A 14,819-nucleotide genomic window follows, 5' to 3' on the forward strand; every position below is an offset into this window, starting at 1 on the left:
ACTGTGACCTAAATGTAATGAAGACAGATGTCGATCACTTTAGTTGGAGACAAATCCAAAAGGAACTATTAGATGAATTTGAGAAATCACCTGTACAACCTAGAATAAGCCACCCTATAATAATAGTGAATATGTTGGGTATCAATGTACGTTGTCTCTTAGACAGTGGAAGTGAGGTGAGTGCGATATCTCAGTCCTTCTTTGATGCATTACCTAGTAAAGACAAGCTTACCGTAATGAGGGTATCAGGACTAAGAATAATTGGTGCTACTGTCAAGGTGTCAAAAACGGTAAAACAAGAAGCTTTGCTGCCCTTTAACATTAATGGTAATTTAATTGATCATCCATGCTTAATTGTAAATAATCTCAGTATTGAGGTTTTAATTGGCATAGATTTCTTGTCAAAATATCAGAGTGTTGTTGACTTTGAAAGAAGCCAGTTAAAAATGGTCTTGCCGATAACCGGAGTAATTACAGTACCTTTTAGTGATAAACATGTAGTAACTAATGATGAAACTTGGGAACTGCCTATACGAGTTCTGAAAAATAGGAGATATTGGGACGAAGGTGTTAATCTTAGTACAAGTAAGCTGAACACAGAAGAAGAAGAAGAAGCAATTATTTTAGACAAAATAGAAGCTAAATTGCAGGAAATCGATAAGATTTCAGCCAATCAGAAGGAAGAACTGAGACAGGTTCTAAAAAGGCATCATAAAGTATTTTCAGATCGACGTGGCGTGGTCAAAGGTTATGAATGAATGCTGTAGGGAGGAGGTTGTTCTGTAACCTCTACACAGTGTGGCAGCTGTGCAGTCCCAGCTGTGTGAGATCTTCTTTCCCTTTCAGGTCTCACTCATTCTTCATCTTTCCTGTCCCCAAAAATTTCGACCTCTTCTTTCCAACAAAATAAAATATTCCGGTGTGACTAGTAAGCCAGCATTAAACTAATGAATGCTGTAGGGAGGAGGTTGTTCTGTAACCTCTACACAGTGTGGCAGCTGTGCAGTCCCAGCTGTGTGAGATCTTCTTTCCCATTTCAGGTCTCACTCACTCTTAATCTTTCCTATCCACAAAACTTTCGATATCTTCTTTCCAACACAAAAATTTTCCGTCATGGCTATCCAGCCATGTTTTCTGTAACCATTCTATCTACCGATTAGTGAAGAACAAAACCTGATATGACAAACCTAATAGTGACAAACAATAGAGAAGTATGACGTAATTAAGATACAAATGTATTTGAGTAACAATTATGTATAGTACCCTGGTAATATTGTAAGTACAAAGTATTGTTTTATTGGAAATGGTCCCACAACAGTAATTGAAAAAGATGTACAAATTCATGTACAAGCAGGATCTGAAGTGGTAGTGAAACCTAGTGTATGCATTAGAGCTAACTAATAAATAGTAAGAAAGAGATTGCTTAGTGTTATGAAAAATATGCAGATAAGTTGTAAGAATAAACTCACCTGGTGTAGCAAGGAAAGGCAGTGTAATAGAATTGAGAAGTGTTTGTGGTTGAGACGTGAAGGACACGTCCCTGAAGTATTTATAAGGTTGGAGCTGGCCATTATTTTGGTGTAGTGTGTGACAGGATACACCTACATGTATTGAGGTTGTGAGTTGGAGGCGTGAATGCGACCATAGGTACCCTTATGTTAGAGGAGACAGAGCAGCTCATGGTGTCCTATAGGTTTAAGGAATTTAGCATTACGCTCGTCCATAATTACTTGATGCATTTTAGTGGTAGGTCGAGAGAGACTACCTGTGGTTTCAGCGTCCGATCGAGTGGAAATGGATTGCCACGTGAGCAAACAGATCAGCTGCAATACACTATGGATATGAAATAAATGTGCTATCCTATGCTTTAAATGTTAATACAGTGAGTGTTAAATAAGTTCATACACTAGCAAAGTAAATAAGTTACATAATGGCAGACGTGAAACATTATTTTAGCTCAGCATAAATACACTTCAAAGTAAGTAACTAATTGCAGATGTGGAACTGACACAGCAGCAGAGGACCAATAAGTGGATTTAGTAGTCAACTAAACGTAGTGTGTTTCGAACACTCAGAACTGTACTATTACCAAAAGTTACTCACATGTACAAAGAAGCTGAGAAAACAACTACTAATCAAATATACTCATACTATCTCTAAGAATAAGGTAATCAAAGATGATTCAGCAAAGTGAATAAAATACAGATTTGTCAGGAATTTACCGAGCATCGGTTCAGTGTTCCGACCCAGAAATGATAAATTCAGATTAAATAAGATTTATGATTATATGCCTTGAGCATAAATTTTCTCTAGTACATGACTAAAGGCGTTTTGAGCCATTTGTTTATTGATTATGACAATTAAGTAACCACGAGAGTAAAAATTGAAAAAGTTCTGTTAACTTTGTTCCAGAAAAATATTGAAGGATTAAATGTATATATCCCCATTTCATTGTTACCCACCCTTAGATATTAAGTGAACAGAGTCTGAGGCACTCTTTTTGTTTGTTCTACAGGACAAACCAGATAATGGCAGCCTGGTAGCTGCGTGAAAGCGTGGAGTGACTTGGACACAACTCACAGTGACCCCTCCCCTTTCCCCTTGTAATTTAGAGTGAACGAGAAGGACGCACACCATAGCAACTTCCCTCCTCTACCCTTGTGAATGTAAGTGTAGAACGCCAGCCAAAGCGGCTACAACCACGTGTGTAAAATTTAGTTGTGAAATTTTCTTTAAGGTTTAGAAAAGACTGCTACGAGATAATCATCTGTTGAAGTATCATGTAATATTTTCTTTGAATTTGTGTATGTAAAAATGGATTTAATGGATTTAATGGATTTAAGAGTTTCATAATTTTCATATTGTATGTGTTTGTTGTCTAAGGCAATATGTATGCCAAAGTGTTTCATTGATTTTGCTTGAATTTTGCGTAATAATGTTGCTTAAGAGGCAGTGAACTTGCCCGCAATTTAAATAATTAATGTAGGTAATCAGTTTTCTGTTAATATTTCTATATATTTCCATTTCAATTTTAATTTTCATAGGAAGTTAAACTGTACTCTTGCTTCCCTTTGTGTAATTAATTTTTTTTCCATTCATTAACATTCATAAACAAAAAATTTAAGTAGAGGGTGATGTAGGGAAGCAGCCTACTCACGCTGTAATAAACTCACATCAGTCTTTCCATTGTGTGCCAGCCAGTCTGCTGTAACTAGCTCTGACGCCATAAATGTTGCGCAATACTTTAAAAATCAAGCAAATAATCTAAAACTTTTCTAGCATGTCAGGAGTAATACTAAATTAATGTGTGTTAAATATCAGTTCGGTAACTTTAGCCATTTTCGAAATTTGGACGTTTTTCCGAAAAAATCATTGGCGCAACAGAAAAGAGCTAGAGACTTCAAAATTTATATTTAGATTCATCTTTCATAATGATTTAATAAAAACAGTACTTTGGATTTCACAAATTAAGATTTTAGTGGAAATTCATGATTTTGTGGTTTTCGTCTCAAAACTGAAGGCAGCAAGATAGATTAAGTAGGCTAATAAATAAGGCTAGGATGTTTAGATTTAAATAGGTTGGAGGTCCGCTATGACTATGAAGATGTGAAAAGTTTCTTTTGAATACCTATAAAATTATAGCGATAGCGGATCTCAAAAGGGCCAGTTGAGAGCTCATCTACTGCGTGCAGTGTAATTAAATTAATTCTCTCGCCCAAAATATTTAACTTAGCCACGTCAAAAATTTATTATCAATACTTACCTGCGTGCTGAATGCACATTTAAATTAAGAGCTTCATCGGCCATCAGCAAGAGAAGCTAGGATTTATTATGTAACTTAAAGTGGTGCATTACTAGCCCAGCGGCTAGTCGGGAGAGCCGATTTGATCAGGCGATCCCTTAGCCGTCCGCACCGCGGCTTTATATATAAGAACGCTGCGCGAGGAAGCAAGGCCCCAGTTCTCTCCAGACGCTGAATAACACGCCATCTGTGTCGGGAGTCGCGTCGCGTCGGTATCACTGCTACAAACAGCCCCGGATGCCGTATTAAGTTATTCGAGTTATGCGTAACCATGAAATCATTTGCGAGTGAAGTATTAATTATGGGTTGACTTTAATTATCTAGCTTCAGTTTGCGTATTGTCGTATTTTCACGTGCCGTCGCGGGACAGACATTCTACCAATTATTTAGCGTGGCGTTTGATGAAATATTTTCATCAAATTATGGCGAGCATTCTTTTTAACCTTTAATTCGGACATTTATAGTTGCATCAGCGCATTAGACTCTGAACTGCTCTGATAGTTAGGTTGTAGGGATACTTGTTTTTTTTTTATCTGTGACTTTGAGAATATACTCAACTATTTTGGAAAATCGTTTTTGATTATAAATCCCGGACAATCTCCTAATTCCTCAGAGCTATAAGCTGCAGCTATAATTGTATTCTCAGATGAAGTGGGCACTAGGAACTCTAATTACAGGCTTCACGTTTTGTTAAATCACTTTCTGGGTGCTAAAAAGTAAATAGAGAGCCAGTGTTGAGAACGGCGAAAGACAGCATTAAATAACATTCTAAATAATAGGAACTGGATTTTTCATTCAAACATTTGAACAGCAAGCATATTTTCCCAAAATTCAATAACCGCCGCCCCACACCGGGACAATATTAAATAAAAGTAAAACCCTTCAATGACATTCAATGTGTAAAAAATAAAATCAAACTTTCACCTATTAGACGATAAAGCGAAAACAGAACAAGGGCTGCTACAACGGACACAAGAGAAACATGAGCAAAGTTGGCTGTCCCCAGAACCATCCCTAACCCCACACTGATTCGCCTCACAGCTCCAAGGTGTGGTTGATCATGACGCTGGAACTGCTTAACAAAGTTTACATTGGTGCCATGAGTCGGTGAAGCGAGCTTGTCCAGGTCACCACCTATGTCATAAGCCCCATCCCTGTCCAAACTGTTTCCCGCCCAACCCACCATCACTACATGGTCCTCTTTTGTAAAGTTCTTACATAAAGACCCTAGGTCATCTATCACATGACTTAGCACTGCATTTGGCTTGAAGATACTGGTGACCTGGTACGCTGCCCCTAAACTTATCTGTAACTGAGGGCCTACACCTCGCCCATGGCTACTAACTAGCAGCAGCACTTGCTTCTTCCTAAGACTTTGTACATTCCTAGGCTTCTTGGCCTCGATTGAGGTGTGCTACACATTTCCTGTTCCTCGTTCTACCTGAGGCTTTTTGGTGTTGATGATAAAACTGTCAGATCGCGCACTCTTTCTTCCTATTCTCCTACCAGCTGCCAGTTCCCAACCACCCACCTCCCCCCTATCGTCCTTGATCCTTATGAGTTCCTTCCTTGCTTCCTCCAAGTGTGCCTGAAGGGTACAGATTTTCCTTTCCTGTTTTCCCAATCAGAATGTTCCTACTGCATACTCTGCAGTTCCAGGAGAGAGCGTCTTCTCCCAACTGCATCTCCCCCCCCCCCCAGTGAAAATATTTCCTACAAGATTGACAACAAATCCCTCGACTCACTACCCTATAACAGCTCCCACATTTATCACTCATGGTCAGTTTCGAAATAATAATTAAGTTTAAAGAGTGTTTTAAATTTGTCAAGGTTGCGAGATTGGCTGTGTTGTAAACTGCATCCCCCCCACCCCCCCAGTGATAATATTTCCTACAAGATTGACAACAAATCCCTCGACTCACTACCCTATAACAGCTCCCACATTTATCACTCATGGTCAGTTTCGAAATAATAATTAAGTTTAAAGAGTGTTTTAAATTTGTCAAGGTTGCGAGATTGGCTGTGTTGTAAACAAAAAACGACACAAAGGTCTTATGTGCAGTGGTTGTTGTTTTTGTACTGATTTAGAGATACAATGACAGGAGAATGAATTTGTCATTAATTTGCCTTTAGAGAAGTTACGTTATCAGGCGTGTTTCGTCAGGTTTTTAAACATTTACAAAAATGGTTCAAATGGCTCTAAGCACTATGGGACTTAACATCTGAGGTCATCAGCCCCTAGAACTTAGAACTACTTAAACCTAACTGCCCTAAGGACATCACACACATCCATGCCCGAGGCAGGATTCGAAACTGTGACCGTAGCGGTCACGCGGTTCCAGACTGTAGCGTCTAGAACCGCTCGGCTACTCCGACCGGCAAACATTTATACCTTGGGAAATTCAGGCCTAGATCGCGTCTATCTAACTAGTAAACAATACGAAATGTGTTAGTTAAATATGATTTAGAAACGTTTAATTACACTTTTATTGTGAGAATAGACACTAATGAAATTAGTGGCTGTCTTTTTTAAACGAATTTTGCACTATCAAGAAAACTTGAATAGAATTTTTTGTGTTTATGTATCGCAAAATTTCGTGTTATGTTACGATTATCGGGACTTCAGCTAAAGAACAAGTTTTTTCAAGAACAACCGCTGCTGGGAGGCTAATATTCAGTTGTGTGACAAAAATGGTCACTGCAGCAAGTATACAAAACAAAGAAAATTTAAATTTGACACTATTTCCTCTTATAAGTTATTTTAGTGGGCGACGAAAATAGGTGTGATCTCACTCGGCGGCCGTCTTGGTTAGCATCAAATGGAACTTTAGTAGCAATTTTAGTCGCAATTTTTTTCTCTCTCCTATGGCCGTTGGCGTAAATGACCCAGATCACACTTCCATCCATGAATTCCCTCACTTTGATTCCAACTGGGCAAAATCTATTGATCTTACAGCTTCCCTGTGCTTTCATGTGTCGTTTTCCGATGGACTTTGATTTTTAAAAGCCAGACCGGCGACACTGGTAACTGTGTTCCATTAGTACAAGTTTGAACACCCCTAAATCTGATGATTAGATTAGATTAATACTTGTTCCATAGATCATGAATACGACACTTCGTAATGATGTGGAACGTGTTGGTTAATAAAAGATGTCTGTACAAGATATTACATTACACAAAATATTGCATGACACTAATGTTTAAGTTTTTTTTTTCTTTTTTTCCCTTAATTTATATCTAAAAATTCAGCCAATGAGTAGAAGAAGTTGTCATCTAGAAATTCTTTTAACTTATTTTTAAATGTTTGGTGGCCATCTGTCAGGCTTTTGATGCTGTTTGGTAGGTGACCAAAGACTTTTTTGGCAGCATAATTTACCCCTTTCTGTGCCAAAGTCAGATTTAATCCTGCATAGTGAAGATCATCCTTTCTCCTGGTGTTATAGCTATGCACACTGCTATTACTTTTGAACTGGGCTGGATTATTAACAACAAATTTCATAAGTGAATATATATACTGTGAGATTACTGTGAGGATTCCTAGATCCTTAAATAGATGTCTGCAGGATGACCGTGGGTGGGCTCCAGCAATTATTCCGATTACACGTTTTTGAGCAATGAATACTTTTCTACTCAACGATGAATTACCCCAGAATATGATGCCATACGAAAGCAGTGAATGAAACTAGGCATAGTAAGCTAATTTACTGAGATTCTTATCACCAAAATTTGCAATAACCCTAATAGCATACGTAGCTGAACTCAGACGTTTCAGCAGAGCATCAGTGTGTTGCTTCCAGTTTAACCTCTCATCAATGGACACACCTAAAAATTTTGAAAATTCTACCTTAGCTACAGACTTCTGTTCAAAGTCTATATTTATTACTGGAGTTGTGCCATTTACTGTACAGAACTGTATATACTGTGTTTTATCAAAATTTAAAGAGAGTCCGTTTGCTGAGAACCACTGAATAATTTTGTGAAAAACATCATTTACAATTACATCACTTAGTTCTTGGTTTTTGGATGTTATTACTATACTTGTATCATCAGCAAAAAGAACTAACTTTGCATCTTCATCAATGTGGAATGGTAAGTCATTAATGTATATCAAGAACAGTAAAGGACCTAAGACTGAACCCTGTGGGACCCCATACTTGATAGTCCCCCAGTTTGAGAAATCAGCTGTTGTTTTAACATTACATGAACCACTTATTTCAACTTTCTGCATTCTTCCAGTTAAGTATGAATTAAGCCATTTGTGCACTGCCCCCCTCAAACCATAATGATTTAGCTTATCTAAAAGAATTCCACGATTTACACAATCAAAGGCCTTTGAGAGATCACAAAAAATACCAATGGGTGATGTCCGGTTATTCAGAACATTTAATATTTGATCAGTGTAAGCGTATATAGCATTTTCTGTTGAAAAGCCTTTCTGAAAACCGAACTGACATTTTGTTAGTACTTTATTTTTACAAATATGGGAGGCTACTCTTGAATACATTACTTTCTCAAAAATTTTTGATATAGCTGTCAGAAGAAAGATTATGCGGTAGTTGTTCACATCCGACGTATCCCCCTTTTTATGCAATGGTTTTACAATGGCATATTTCAGTCTATCGGGGAAAACACCCTGCTCCAAAGAGCTATTACATACGTGGCAGAGTCCTACTTATCTGTGGGGAACAAGCTTTAAGTACCTTGCTGGAAATGCCATCAATTCCGTAAGAGCTTTTACTTTTCAGTGAGTTCATTATTTTACTGATTTCAGAGGGAGAGGTCGGTGAAATTACAGTTGTTTCAAACTGCACAGGTATGGCCTCTTCTATTAGTAGCCTTGCCTCTTCTAGTGAAGATCTAGATCCTATTTTCTCCACAACATTTAAAAAATGATTATTGAAAATATTTTCAATTTCTGATTGTTTGTTAGTACACTTGTCATTGAGTTTTATGGCACTAAAGTCTTCCTGTGCTCTTGGTTGCCCTGTTTCCCTTTCAATAATATTCCAAATTGCTTTAATTTTATTATCAGAGTTACTGATCTCAGACATGGTACACATGCTTCTGGACTTTTTAATAACTTTTCTTAGTACCGCACAATAGTTTTTATAATATTGAAAAATTTCGGGGTCAGTACTCCCTCTTACTGTTAGATACAGTTCTCTTTTACCGTTGCTAGATATTCTTATTCCTTTAGTTAGCCATGGTTTTTTACATGTTTTCTTGGAATTATGTTTAACTGTTTTCTTGGGGAAACAATTTTCAAATACCCTTAAAAATGTATCGTGAAATAAGTTATATTTCAAGTTTGCATCAGGTTCCTTATACACTTCATCCCAGTCTAGTTGCTGTAGGCTTTCCCTAAAGTTTGCAATATTTATATTGTTAATTGAACGCACTGCTATGAAAGTCTGATTTGATATACTGCATGGAGCTATGTCATGTACTGTAACTAGCTGTGCACCATGATCTGAAAGACCATTCTCAACAGGATAAGCATTTATGTCCTTAAACTTATCTTGGTCTATAAAAAAGTTATCTATTAACGTACTGCTGTTCTTTGTTATCCGAGTAGGAAAATCAATAACGGAGCTCAAATTGAAAGAACTGAGTAATACTACAACGTCATTCTTCCTATTAATTTTGAAATTTTATCCTCAGTTTCTTTTTCTTCTTTCCATGACGTGGAATCACTACATCATTGAAACTGTAGTTCCTGATACATCAGTTGAACATCGTGAATATGTTTAAAATATTCAAGAATGTCCGCTTTCTTCGAAGCTTAGAAGCCACAAATATTGCAAATAGCAGTAGTCTTGTGGTCAAGAGAGGAATCTCCAGCATGGAGTAGTCATTCATGCAGCCGAAGAGCTGACACTTGAGTTATACCTTTGTTACAGGAACTGCCTAAAATGATCGCCTGCTACTTTGCTCTTTATTTTCTTAGGCACAATAATTATTTCTTCTTTCTTAGAAGACTATGCTTTTTTTTTAACATGCCTCTGTAAACCTCAGTGGAGTTCATAGTCATAAGGGACACACGAACATAATGAGATATTAGTTGAATTATCTTTCGCTATGGGCACAAAAGTAAATCATAAAGCGCGCTACAGGAAACTAACGGAGGAGAAACTTCGCGAATGCGGTCTGCCGTTACGATCGAGCATGCGCAGTGAAGAAGTGGCGTGAGGTCTCCACTATCTCTGGTCGGTAGTGATTTTCTGGAGCTGAAAAACCAGCAGCGATCCGGATTGGCTGGCGTGAGAGATGACGTCATGGTCTGTAGCCTATCAGCAAACCCAGGGACCTGTGTTTATTGATCCACATGTTATGTTTTCAACGATGCTGGGCTGTGGCTGTATTTGTTAAGCCGGCTGAAGAAAAGTCGAGTTATCTGTGTAGTGCAGAGTGAGTAATTCATATATTTATGTACCTGAATTACCGTATTAACCTTGTTTTAACTGTACCCAAAACTAACGCCGTGTATCTTATGTCTTATGCTGATTTCTATTATTTTACTTAAAGGATAAGTGTTTGCAAACATGTTTATTTCCGTTTGCAGAGAAACACGAAGCAACAAGTAGAAACACATCAGAAACAAAATCTGAGAAGTAGACAGTACATTCTACTGGGTAATTAGTTACTATTTCTAGTGTTTGAGGCGACAAAAGTAACTTTTATTAATTCAAATAATACTTGTAAAAATTTTCTTTCGTGCCAGTGTGTAACTTGGAAACTGATTATATTAATTTTAATGATTGCTTTCATCTTGTAATCTGTATGGAGAACTGTATCTATATATTTTGTAGATAGTTTTAGTATTTTGTCAAATCATTTGATTATTTTTATAGTTTCTGGCCAAAAATGATTTACATTTTGTCCCTATCAAAAGTATTAATTTGTGAATAATTATAGTGTGTTCGTTGTGTTATGGTTGTCAGTCGCAAATGTAGCTCATGTCGTCGAGTGTTTCAGTTTCATAAACAACAGTGCTTCTTTTAGTAAAGCTCAGTTCATGGCAGCATGTTGAAAGATGAGCTTATAATTTGAAACCCATTGTTGGAGTGTTTTTTGGACAAGAACCCAGTTGGGTATTAATGTTGGATTTCAACTAGGACAGCATGACTACTGTTTTACAGCCAAAAATCGCTGTTCAAGAGCAGTGGAAAATTTTCGTCAGGAACCCATGAATAATCTTATGAAATCTATATCAGTCACATGTATAGCAGTGTTTAGTGTTTGTGGTGAACTTCTGCCCTTCTATGGCAGTGTTGAATTGCATAGTATACACTTAGTTTTGTCTAAATCAGTGATAATCCATTTTCTTTGAATCAGCTCTTTATTTTGCAGTATTTTGTTTGATGCATTTTCATTTCTCCTATTATATCTTGAGTTCTGTAGTTTGGATTTTAAGAGTACTTGTAGCAGTTTGTTCCAGTGTATTATAAACTTACTGGTTCTGAAAGAATACCCTTTTGTGTGTGTGTGTGTGTGTGTGTGTGTGTGTGAGAGAGAGAGAGAGAGAGAGAGAGGGGGGGGGGCGTGAGTTCAGTTTTTGTTCAAATGGGACTTACATTACAACCAGAAGTAACTGAAATGTAGAATTATGTCATAATATAGTATATGATGTTTAAAATGGTTAGGGGCATTCCAAGTGAAATAAACAAATGAAAAATTTGTTTATTTGAATTTAAGTATGTGCATATTATTCACAAATAGTAGCACAAAATATTTTTTTTATATTTTTCTGATGAAAGGTTACTGAGTAATGTGCACTTTTTTAAAAAGACTTGTGGAACAACATTTATTTTTTCACAACTTCTGTTCTATGTAAGCTAGAACAGTGGAACTGAGTTCATTTAAAAGCTGTTTTAAAGAGCTTTCATATAATATAAAACTTAATTAGTCGAATATATATATATAAATATTAAATAGAAACATCATTTACTTCGCTGTTGATTACAGGAAGAATGTCTGCGTGTGGTTGGGGAATGTGAAAAATTATGGACAAGGCATATGCATGTAAGAAACTAAATGTAATTTCATCCTTTGCTTGATTTTTCCAAACTACACAGGCTGACCACCAGTGTCCATTATATGCACAAGCAATATATCCTTTTACATCAGCTATCACAATGTCAATTTTGCTATCATTAGAGTCTGACTAAAATTTTCTTATTATTTTGTTCTTGCTTTGGGGAATAAGTGTGTGAAGTTTTTGTGTCCCTATAACTGCACAGCATTTCTCAAATGTCTCTGCAAGCTTCAATTCTTCATTTCCGTGATCTTCCACAATATCATACTTGACACTGATCACTTCTACATTATCCTTGAAAAACACAAAGTTGCCTGGGTGTCATGATTTGATCACTGTATGGACATTGCAGACTGGCTTGGGCTGTCAATACCATCAATAGCTTGTTTACCATAGAGGTGGCTGAAAATGCCACTGTGCTTCTATGTGGAAATTTTCACAATAGTGCAGGTTGATCAAGTTCTGTTTTCATACTGAACTGCCACTCCACAAGTGGGGTCATAAATTTTCCTTTTTTTTTATTGAATTTTTTGGTCAGAAAGTCAATGAAGTAGCACTGGAACAGACGCACAGCAACAAAGTCGCGTGAGGCATTCTCGTATGATAAGACATTTGCTCAAGTTTGTCACCATTTTTGTAATAAACTACAAAGGGATGATTTGTTGCTTGTGTGTCGGTCCACTGGTAACCTTGAACTTCATCCTGTACAATAAATGTGTAACTCTTGCAAACTCACAAATCACCAACAACTCGATTGTTGACTGGCCATAGAGGAATCTCATGTAAATGATTTTAACTTGTGAAAAAAAGAATGAATAAAGTCATTGGAGGATTTTGTGACAGTTTCTGAAGATGCACTATCAACAGAGACCAGATCAACAGTGGCCTATTCTTTGTAATTTATCTGGTCAGTATCATTAGTATCCAACAATTCTTGTAAATACTTTTTAAGTGTTTCTTGTCCTGGACAGTACTGACATTCACCGAAGTGACGAACGGGCAATTATGGGTTACACATGACCCATGCAATACTGTCTTTATAGGGTTTTATTGAAATGTCATCATTCACTTTCGGCTGAGGAATGTTACACCCAGTCAGCAAAAGTTTGAAGTTTTGGTGAGCAGTACACACACAAACACTCTGCATAGCACTGCTTCCAGCTAAAAAAAAAAACAATTTTTGTGCTGTAGCTCGGTAAACTTTGAAAAACCAATGTGGAGCCTTGGATAGCCGTCTTTGAAGTGTATATAAATTTCTTTCAAATTACTCAAAACTAGTCATTTACGCACTTGAATTTTATCTCCATCAAATCTTATGAGCACAAAATGTTTTGTAACTAGTCATTGACCTACTTATCTTATCAGAACACTAAATTTTTTTACAAAATGAGCAGGCGCCTGATTAAGAGTCTGGCTAGGTTTTGGATTGGGAGAAGATAAAATAACTTTGGCCTTCACCAGATCTTTACTTTTCTAACGTTTTGTATATAATCTTTAAAATGGGGATCTTTTGCTTGTAGGTCTAGTTATTAATTTTGAGTTACTACTTTAGCTAGCGCTACACTTTAAAACACAGTTTTTTTGGTTGAAAGTTACAATTTCATAGCCCAAGTAATAAATCCGACTATGTTTCTGTGAAATTGTTATGGGTTGTAAGATTAAAATAACAATAATTTATGATTTGAATGACATTTAACAGAAACACAATAAACATAAAACTGCTTTTGCTAGTGATCTCATACTCATTGGAGTATCATCTTTCACTCTCCGCTGAGGAGTGTTACACCCAGTCAGGATAAGTTTGAAGTTTTGGTGGGTAGTACACACACAAATACTGTGTGTACCACAGCTTCCAGCTAAAAAATAATTTTTGGTATGTTACTGAGCAAACGTTGAAAACCTAATCTGGAGCCCTGGATGATTATCTTCAAAGTGTATATAAATTTCTTAAAACTAATCATTTAGGCAGTTGAATTTTATCTCCATCAACTCTTATGAGCACAAAATGTTTTTTAACCAGCTATTGACCTGCTTATCTTATCAGAACAATAAAAGTTTTTTGCAAAATGAGCAGTCGCCTGATTAAGAGTCTTGCCAGATTTTGGATTGGGAGAAGAGAAAATACCCTTGGCCTTCTCCAAATCCTTTACTTGTCCAGCCTTTTGTATATAGTCTTTAAAATAGCGGTTATTCACTTGTATTAAGATACATATTTTAGATATGTAAGTCTACACATTAATTCTGAGTTATTAATTTAGCCAGTGCTAAACTCTAAAACACAGTTTTTGTATGAAAAGTACAATTCTGTAATCCAAATAATAAATCCAGTTTCGATTCTGTAAAATTGTCACAGGTAGTAAAATTAAAATAACAACAATTCACAATTTGAATGACATTTTACAGAATCACGATAAACATAAAATTGCTTTTGATTGTGATCCCATGTTTATCCAAAGTTGAAACTTCTACAACATGTAGAGGAAAACATTTTGTTGCACATATATTTCTTTTAGGATTTTAAAAAGTACAGTTTCTCAAAATTGAGTAAATTCAATAATGATGTTTTTATTAAAAATGTGTATATATTTTCAACTAATTATGTTTTATTTTATATGAAAGGGCTTTCAAATGAACTTGGTTTTAGTGTTTCAGCTTAATTAGAACAGGAGTTGTGAACAAATTAATATTGTTCCGCAAATCAAAAATTTGATTTTTTTACTTTTGTCAGCACCTATGACTCTGTAACCTGTTGTCAGAAAACCGTACAAAAAATTGTTTTGTGTTACTATTTATAAATACTACATGCATGCTTATTTAAAATAAATCTAAGGAAGTCAGGCTGCAGCACTTGTTGATTTGAAATGCAATAACCCTTTAATAAGTATAGTGTAATTGATTGGCACAAGTTATGGGAGAGCAATATTTGGTAGTGACTGATCAATGCTGACATCTGATGTGCTATTACATAACTGAGGAAGCTT

The 14,819-nt window shown here is 36.4% G+C and overlaps 1 protein-coding gene across 6 annotated transcripts in view; it reads left to right on the top strand.

Annotated features, from left to right (window-relative positions):
• Positions 1-10,040: 10,040 nt before the first annotated feature.
• Positions 10,041-14,819, top strand: part of LOC126248614 (pumilio homolog 3-like) — a 179,852-nt gene continuing 175,073 nt past the window's right edge. For 2 of the 6 annotated variants that reach the window (XM_049949767.1, XM_049949764.1), the window contains exons 1-2: positions 10,041-10,211; positions 10,366-10,435. The gene's annotated coding sequence lies outside the window, so the exon portion shown is untranslated. The remainder of the gene's footprint in view (positions 10,212-10,365; positions 10,436-14,819) is intronic. The other 4 variants (XM_049949765.1, XM_049949766.1, XM_049949762.1 and 1 more) reach the window with 3 other exon arrangements.

This window comes from Schistocerca nitens, chromosome 3 (genome assembly GCF_023898315.1).
Source record: "Schistocerca nitens isolate TAMUIC-IGC-003100 chromosome 3, iqSchNite1.1, whole genome shotgun sequence".
Lineage (NCBI taxonomy): Eukaryota > Metazoa > Arthropoda > Insecta > Orthoptera > Acrididae > Schistocerca > Schistocerca nitens.